Source organism: Humulus lupulus, chromosome 2 (assembly GCF_963169125.1).
Source record: "Humulus lupulus chromosome 2, drHumLupu1.1, whole genome shotgun sequence".
In the NCBI taxonomy this organism is placed as follows: Eukaryota; Viridiplantae; Streptophyta; class Magnoliopsida; order Rosales; family Cannabaceae; genus Humulus; species Humulus lupulus.
Window position 1 is genome coordinate 34,065,033 of NC_084794.1, and position 9,955 is coordinate 34,074,987.

The window sequence follows — 9,955 nt, forward strand, 5'->3', positions numbered from 1 at the left end:
TTGTGGTTGAGGGTTCTGTGCAGGTCAAACTCCTTGTGCTAATTGTATAGCAGCCTCAAATTCCATCATTGCATCTTTCTGACGTCAATCCATCTCGGCTTACCTATCATTGAGCTCTCGTCTTTTTCTATCAATTTCCATTTGTTGCATGATCATTGTTTCAGCAACATTCTCTTGGTTAGCCTTCAATGTGGCCAACTCATCCTGCAACGTCTCCATGGCTGCTCGTAGGGTATAAGCATCCAACTCCTGGCTTTCTTCCTACAGTTCCACTCGAGGCTCTCCTTCAGCTACCCCCAGCGGAGGGGGTGGGTTTCAAGGATTCTCAGACGTCTGACCTGCGTACTGACCCTGTGTTTTCCTAGTTGATTTAGCCATTTTCTTTTCTTCTTGAGTTCAACTCTCAATGAAACCACCATAATGTTGACCCTTGATTTGGTCAACGACATTGAGTCAAATTTACGATATAGTGTTGCGAAAATTAAAGCTACGCAAGTATACGTAATCGATTTTGTAGTTTATTTCGGTAAGACCGTTATCGTTCCCACGAAGACTGATTATCAAGTACCAATACCCTATTTTAGTTTCTATTTGGTAATCAAAATTGAAAATTTTAAATCTATAATAATAAATAATAAAATTAAATGAAAATTGCAGAAATCAAATAATAACAAAAACACAAGGATTAAATTCACTATGAAACAATTAGGAATCATAATCTTCTCTACTATCCACTCTATTATTCTTTAATTCAATTACTACTGAAACTCTTCTCACTAAAATAATAGGCATGCAAAAGTGTTAACTATTCCATTTACGAAATAGAAAACTTGACCTAATGTGAATTCACTATATTTCTATGGTCAATTCAAACAATAGGAAGCAATGAATACAACCCTAAATCACATAAACCAATTTGATACTCTCGTTCTAAATTGAAATCTATGTCTATTCAATTTTAGCATATTTAAATCTTACTTTTCAGATTTTGATTCAAATTCATATATCGTATGTAAAAGGTGCACAGTCAATTGCATACACAATAAACACAAACTGAATAGATTTCAAATGAAGAAGAAATAGATAAATGCATTAAATCATAATAGAGTTTCAAGAGAGTCAATTAGAAAACCTAAACAGAAATTTAGTTCATAAACATGACTAAATCAAACATAAACATAGAATTTGACATAATCTAAATCAAAAGATAAAGAAAAAAACTCTAGGTTTTTGTTTCTTCTCTAGCCTCCTTATTTTATCTGATCTCCCTCTTTTAAAAACGTCATTAAGGAAACATTTATAGACCCTAATTCATTTTTTCCTTAAAATACAAGATTACCCCTTAAAATTCCCCTAAAATGTGTTTTCGTACGGACCCTAATGCTGAGGCGCTAAAATTAAGTCTGAAAACACGCTTCTGGAAAATTGATAGCGCTGGGGCGCTAAAATGTATCGCCTAGGTGCTACAACCCACATCAAATCATGATCTCTATTTGTCGGCAGTGCTAGGGCGCTGGTTTTTAGCGCTGGGGTGCTACTTTATAGAGAATAAAACTTAACTCATCTCGAACAACCTGCAGCGTCAACTCAGCGTATTTTTATCATAGCTCCTTCAATATAACTCTGAATTAATGATTCAAAAATCTATGGAAAGATAATAGAAATATCTAAATCTTCTATTGCTAGAAGTATTTCCAAAAAGTGAAGAAATCATAGTCAAAATATGGCTTGAAGTCTCAGACTTGAGTTATAGAGCATAAACGACGTGTGTTGAGCATCTTTAATGTAGTATCTTCCACACATAATGTCTTGAAACTCCACAATCAACACTAAATCCATCTTAGTCATCATATTTGACATGTTTCTTCTCATTTCACTCCATATTATGTACTTGAGCATTAAAACCTGAAACAAGAAGAAAAAAAGTGTAAATCTGCACTAAACAATCCTAAATAACTAAAAGCACAGCCTAAAATGATCTCTAAAACAAACCTAAAATGACCCTAACAAATTCCCCCAAACTTAACATTTACTCGCCCTCGAGTAAAGAACTTCAAACAATCCTAAAAACCTAAAACAACCAAATAAAAACAAATCAAGTTGACAACAACAAATTAAGCCTCCAAATTATATTTGTCTTGCTCGTATAGTTTTTAGAAAAAGAATACAACCATAATGATATTCTAGAATTTTGATAAAAATATTTCTTCAACTCACTCAAATCAAAACAAATATATGCTCTCCTAATCATGATAAATAAATAACATGCATTTGAATCCATTTAAACTTACCAAATTACTCACCACGAACCATCAAATCTTTTTTATCTCATATGCTTGCTTCACTTACTACTGTCCACTAATATAGACAACACAAGCCCAAGAATCAATAGGACTTTTATAGCTTATAATGATAGGCTTAGGCATAGGTAGATGAAATGTCATTTAAGCTCAAAATTACCATAAGCATACAAACCATACAAATTAAACTTGATATCCACATTACAACCCAAAGACAATCCCAATATTTTTTTTCTTTCTTCTTAGATTGAGAAAATTCACACTTACATTTCATTTTCTTTCAAAATTTCACTCCCCCAACTTGTTTTTTTTTTTCACTGCATGTTCAAAAAGAGTGTAAACTACTTTCAATATTATTTTTTTTATTTTTTTTTAGAATATTTCTCAATCTATTTTTCTTTAAAAAAAAAACTTTCTTCTATTGATAACACCCAATCCAAAACACACACCATTACAAAACCAATCCCCGATCATCATTCACTTATATGCTCATGGTAATTATTCAAGGGAAAGAAACATTATAACTTCTTTCAAGTAGGCTCAAAATAGGTGTCACAACAAAGAATTTAACATAAGGCTCCAAAAGAAGGAAACTAGGGATTAAATTAATGAAGGCTGGCTTGAAAGGCTCAATCGTTCCAAAAATGGCCTAAATCACCTTCCTAAACATGCATTATCTAGGATTTTGCCTCAAGTAGCAAGCAAGCAAGTTCTAAGTATAATCATCAATCTTTCCTTAAACCAAAATTTAGCAAGCATAAATATCATAAAATGAACAAAATTTATCTAAAAATCATGATCAAGCTCTCACATATTTTACTGGACCCAAGCAACTCAAAGAAATATTCAACCAAGCACACAGATTTGGTTCAATTTTTATGGCTTTCATTTCATCAAACTATATGAGCAATTCATTCATTCATTATCATCAGCTAATCATTATCAACTTGACTCATCAAACATTCTAAACACACTAGACACAACACAACCTAAAAAAAACTACATAATCAAGAAAACAAAGGTTATTCCAGAAAAAGCTCTTCCCCCAAACTTGTGTAATACATTGTCCCCAATGTACAGATATAGTAAAAGAGAAGAAACTTACCAGGATGACAACATGAGGAGGTGGTGGAGGAGTTGGAGATGGAGGATATGGTGGAGGATAGGAAAAATAATGGGTGTCTGCCTCATTTAGTGACAAACACTGAACTGAGCCATTCAAATGATCCACATGAGTAAGCTCATAATCATGTCATTGATTCATGTACGTGTGCATATTCTGGTGAGAATGGATGAGATATTGATTTTGTTGCATAATGTAGTCCAACCGATTAGAATTGCCTTGCGGTCTAGAGTCGATGGGATCCCCAATAGAAACCAATAGCGGGTTAACATGCATAGGATCAGTTGTTGGAGGTTCCATATGCCCGTCTTGGGCTGGGATGTTTGGTTGATGTTGCCTTACTGCTCGAGGCCGCGGGGCTGATGCAACAGTGGGAAGAGGATATGCCGCCGTAATAGCATGAGTAATAGGAGCAGTAGGCTCCTCTGCAATATCAGTGGTATACTCAGGCACATTATGAGCTCGACATAAATCAGTAATAAAAGAGCCATGCCCAAGACCTCCCATTGTAGTGCCACGAGATATATGTTTTATACTTGTAGGAAGAGCATGCCCAAGATCCAAAGGAAACCCTTTCATTATCGCATAAACCATAAGAGCACGCTACACAGGAATGGTGGAAAAATGACTCACCGGAAGGAGACGACAGCAAACAAAATATGTCCAAACACGAGCCTCCCGATTCATTTGACACAATGGCATAGTTTGAGGCACCCCATTCTTCATATTCCATTGAGCGCCCGGGAAACACAATGTAGCTGCCACTTCTTCATAGTCAATGTCATTAGCCTAGAAATTATAATACTGATCATCAGCATCTTGTAAAGGAGTAGTCCCAAAAATAGCATTAATCGAACGACAATTGACTTTTACTGTAACTCCTCTAACAAGGACTTCATTTTTCGAATCTTGCGAATAATTAGCATAAAACCCATAGACCAAGGACTTGTTAACATCAGTCAAATTCCCCTTCACAAAAGTAGCCCATCCTCTACACGCTATGTTAGCCTGTATAGGCTCATAGATCGGATCCTCATATGGCTCACGTTGAAACTCCATACCTCTTTCAGAAATCACTATCTTACGACACAATTTTTCATATCTTTCTACCGCATCTTTACTAACAACACGATCATTGTCATATTTCGGAGGAGGCGAGGGCTCCCTACGACGCCTAGATGATGAAGCCCCAGTATTCCTTGTTTTAGGTCCCATTGAACACAAATTACAGCCCCCTTACAGTCAAACAACAAGCATCCAACATACCACCTACCCACAAAAACGTTCACAACAATTCTACCCAAATTTCAGAAGCACCTCCCCTTATTTTGCTTCCTTTCCCAAAACAATAATATTACAAAATATAATCCACTAGCAATTATGATCACAAATATACTCCAAAAATCCTAAATTTCTCTTCCACAACTTTCAATTTCACCCCAAAAATTGATTAAGAGAGATTAAAATTGAAAAATAAATGAGGGAAGCTTACTTGATGATGAACCATAATAAAAAAATGGTGATGAGGAATCCATAAACCAAAAGCCCATGAAAATAGAAGCAATTTTCAAATGTGAGATTAGGGCTTGAATGTAGAATAGATTTGGTATATTGTTAGAGAAAGAGAGGATGATTATGTGCTTGGGTATGTTGAATTTGTGGAATAAAAAGGTGTTTAGGGAAGGATTTGAATGAGATCTAAGGTAAAATGGGTGGTTATGGAGGTAGAGAAAGACAGAGAATCGAAGGTGAAGAATAAGAAGAAAGGGATTTGGGGTAAAATTCGAAAAATTGGGGGTTTTTAAATCTAGGGCCGAGGTAGCGCTGGGGCACTGGGTTATGGCACCAAGGCGCTGCCTGGAAAAAATTGTCTGGGGCTCTTGGGTCTGACTTAGCGTTGGGGCGTTGCATTGTGGCACCTAGGCGCTGTCTAGGTAATTTTTTCTGGGCACTCTCTGACTTGAGCAGCGTTGGGGCGCTGGTGTGTGGTGCCTAGGCACTGCTCCCTGAAACAAATCCCCTTTTTTTATTTTTTTATCTTTTCCATTTTTTTCATGCTTTTCATAGTTTAACTTACAATAATAATCCAAACATTGTCCAAAATAATAAAAACCAAAACAACACTTAAAATTGTTCAAAACTAAAGCAAAACAACTAAAAGAATGGGATGCCTCCCAAAAGCGCTGTCGTTAACGTCATTTAGCCAGATGCTGAACTCTCTATACCTTCAACTTGGGTCAAGTCCACCCCTTGCATCCTTGAGAGCCATCGTGTCATACGAGGAGAATTCCCTTCTACTGTTGAGAATATTGAAATTATCACCAATGTCATCGAAACCTTCAAACTTGCCACACAATAATCTTTTCATACGAAGTTGAACAGTTCGAAATCATTCTTTGGTCTTCTTCCTCTTTTTACCAATTGATTATGGACAATCATTCACCACATCAACTCTACAACAAGTAAGAATTTCAGTTGCTGCAAAGACATTAAAACTTATTTCCTCATTTTGGACTCGCAACCTTAACTCCCCCTTTTGTACATTGATTAAAGCTCGTCCTGTGGCTAAGAATGGCCTTCCAAGAATGATTGGGACGTTGGCATCCTCCTCCATATCAAGCACAATAAAGTCTACTAGGAAGATGAACTTGTCCACTTTTACCAGAACATCTTCAATAATACCTCGAGGGTGTGCTATTGATCTGTCTACCAACTGAAGAGTCACTGTTGTAGGTCTTGCTTCCCCAAGCTTCAATCTTCTGAAAACAGGAAGCGGCATTAGATTAATGCTCACCCCCAAATCACATAGAGCATTCATGCTCTCAAAATTCCCAATAGTGGAGGGTATTGTGAAACTCCCAGGATCTCTCAGTTTCTGAGGAAGCTTCCTTTACAGAATGGCGCTGCACTCTTTAGTGAGCGCTACCGTCTCATAATCCTCCATCTTCCTCTTCTTGGATAGAATCTACTTCATGAATTTCACATAACTCGGCATTTGCTCCAAAGCCTCAGCAAATGGGATGTTAATGTGAAGCTTTTTAAACACCTCAAGAAACTTTGAGAATTGTTTGTCAAGATAATTCTTCCAGAGTCGTTGTAGATACGGGATTTTGACATTAGAATCAACAACTATCGGTTGAATCTTCTCTTTGGTTACAAGGCCTTCAGTAACCTTTTCCTCCACTTGGGGCTCAACTTTTTCATAACTCTCCTCTTCCTCTGCCTTTTTTTCTTGAGTCCCTTTTAGAGAAGGATCCTCAATTTCTTTCCCGCTCCTCAAAGTGATAGCTTGACACTGCTACTTAGGATTTACCACCGTATTGCTAGGCAAATTCCCTTGAGGCCTAGCATTCAGCATATTGGCCAGCTGCCCCACTTGCATTTCCAAATTTCTGATGGAGGATCTAGTCTCAGTCATAAACTGAGTTTGAGTGTTGGTGATAGTCAATAGGGCAGCCTGCAATTCACTATGATGTTCTGTAGAGTCCAAGAACTTTACTTAGCTATTTAGATAGTAGTAGTAATAGTAATAGCTAGTAGTAGTTATAGTATTGTTTACTACTGTGGATTTTGGTTCAAGCCGGGATTTAGTTGGAAACTCCTAGCAATAATTATGGATTTTATAAGTTTAACCTATAGTTTAAGAATATTAATTATAACATAAGGTTTGATTAATATTGCTGGTTATTAATATGATGATTATTATAACCTAAGGTTTAGATAGAGCCAATAAGAATATGACACTTGTCATGAGCATAGTTATTCCTAAGGTTTAGATAGAGCCAGTACGATTATGACACTTGTCATATGCATTATTATTTAAATGATAAAATAAGGAAAATATAAGACTTAGTCTTCACCAGAATCTGTTAGGAGCATGATATTTATCACAATTTTATTTATTTGTGGATTATGTTGTTATTTAGATAATTAAATAAATTTTTTTTCGTAACTTTAGGGTACTGTAACTTCCAACCTATTTTTGACCCAGTTATATTATGAATTTTGAAATATAGTATTTCTAGAAAGTTGTAGATAATTTAATTAGCTTTCTAACTGTATAAAGATAGTCTAAATTGGAGTTCTATAGCTCCATATATGTTTAATTTACTGTAGGTGAGTTTAGAGTTACGAGATTTAGGGAGTTAGAAGTTAGGATTCTATTTATTTTGATTATTTTTGTTTTTAAAAATCAAGCTTTGACTCCTTAAACCTCTCTCTGAACAATTTGACCAAGTCCTAAGCCTTTGGCTGAAGAATATTCAAATATTTTCAATTAAATTCATTATTTTTATTCAAAGTCAAAAATAAGATTTTTATTCCTAGAACTCTATAAATAGGACCTAGCACCAAGCCTATTCATTCATTCTTCAAGCATTGATCAGAGCCTTTCAGGTGCTAGTGAAACTATAGAGTGATAAACACTCAGGTTGGGGTTATAAGCTTTATCATTCTAAGCTTATTAGACACTTGGGAAGTAAGGTTCATAGTGTGTATTTCGGTTTCGAGGTGTAGTTCGGCATAGCAATTTCAAAGGTATTCCTATTCTTAGTTCATTTTCTGTATTGTTTCATTAGTTCTTATAGTTTTTCTCTACTCAATTCCTAACCCAATCTTCTCTATTCTTGGTTAGGCATCTAAGTTCTTCGAACTTGAGATTTCTTGTTGGTAAGTATCTTCTTGATGGTTTAGTTCATTCCTCTTCATCTCTTTCTTTTAGAAAATCCACCTCTCTATTAATGGTTTTTAGGAGTGTTCAAAATTCCTGACCTTGTTCTCATCATCCCGGTATTTTGGTAAGGAAAATAGGCTAGATCTTGTATGTTTGTATGATATGTTATGTTTTTATGTTATGTTATGTTTAATATGTTATGATAAGTTTATGATTTTATATGTTATGTTATGATTTACCCTACCTCAAATATTAGACAGGGGACGTACATGGGTTATCATACACTACATGTGATCTAACCTACCTCAAATATTAGACAGGGGACGTAGATTGTTTATCACATGTCATAATGGCCATTATTAGTATAGTCTTATATAGTATATGTTATAATCTGTTTATAGTATATGTTATAATATGTTTATAGTATATGTTATGATATGTTTTTAGTATATGTTATGATATGTTTATAGCATATGTTATTATATGATTTTATGTGTATGTTTATGTTGTTAGTAGTTTTTCCTTGCTGAGCATTAGGCTCACTCCTTTTCTTTTAGTATGATGCAGGAAAATAGATGCAGAGGCGGAAGGATTCTTGGAAGCTTGGTGTGTGTATGGAGGTGAATGGAGTGGATGGGCTGCGTGACGATTCGAGGACAACGTTTTTTTTTAGTCTCTTTAAAATTATGTTTTTATGTATTTTTCCGCATGTAGCTTTGTAAAAAAATTTATTTAAAGTTATATTTTATTTTAAAACAATGAGCTCATTTATGTATTACAAATATTGTTTCTTTAAAGTTTTCAATAAAGTTATGAATTTTCTTATGTATGTTCTTTTCAAAGTTGTGCTTATGTCTAGTGGGTTTAATGACCTAAGTTTCATAGATAGTTGGGTCATTACATGTTCTGTAGGAGCTTGTGGCCTAGGTTGGTGAGAGGTTGATGCTTGTGGTGGAGCTTGAGTCATAGGCCGCTGATACTGTGGTTGAAACAGTTGTTGTTGTTCTTGATTATTTCTCCAAGAAAAGTTAGGATGGTTTCTCCACCCCGGATTAAACGAGTTGGAGTAGGGGTTATTGTAGGGCCTCTGAAAATTACCCACTGCCTAGACTTGAGCTTGATCTAATGGGAAATTGTTGGGATCTAAAACAGCTTGGCACTGGTCAAAAGGATGAGCCCCCTCACACAATTCACACATTACTTGGGCTTGCACAACCTGGGCAGACATGGTATTTTGTTGCAACTGCTTAGTTAGAGACGCAACTTGAGCAGTTAAGGCTGTGATTGCATCTAGTTCATGAACCCCTGCAACCTTTTTATTACTGCCCGCTCGTTCACTTGGCCATTGGTAATTATTAGTGGCCATTTCCTCTAAGAGTTCATAAGCTTCATTAGCACTTTTGCTCATAAACGCTCCTCCCACTGCTGCATCAATGATTGTGCGAGTGGTACCGCACAAACCATTGTAAAAGTTGTGGACCAACATCCACTTCTCAATACCGTGGTGGGGACATTTCTGATCAAGTCCTTGAACCTCTCCCAAGCATCTTACAAAGATTCTCCCTAAAGTTGAGAGAAGTTATTGATCTCCCCTCTCAGTTTAGCAACCTTAGCAGGTGGAATGAACTTCGCTAAGAACTTCTGAGCTAGAGCATCCCAAGTAGAGATAATATTGGACTTAAGTGAATTCAGCCAACTTTTCGCTCGCTCCCTTAGTGAGAATGGGAACAAGCGCAATCTAATGGCATTATCACTCACCCCATTCATCTTGAAAGTGGCACACAACTCCAGGAAATTGGCTATGTGCATATTGGGGTCTTCAGTGGGGAGGCCACCAAATTGAACTGCAGTTTGGACCAT

The 9,955-nt window shown here is 36.1% G+C and overlaps 1 non-coding gene across 1 annotated transcript; it reads left to right on the top strand.

The window, feature by feature from the left end:
• Positions 1–9,591: 9,591 nt before the first annotated feature.
• Positions 9,592–9,697, top strand: LOC133820695 (small nucleolar RNA R71). Its single transcript, XR_009887097.1, has one exon. It is a non-coding gene; the product is annotated as a small nucleolar RNA R71 (small nucleolar RNA).
• The last annotated feature ends 258 nt before the right edge of the window (positions 9,698–9,955 follow it).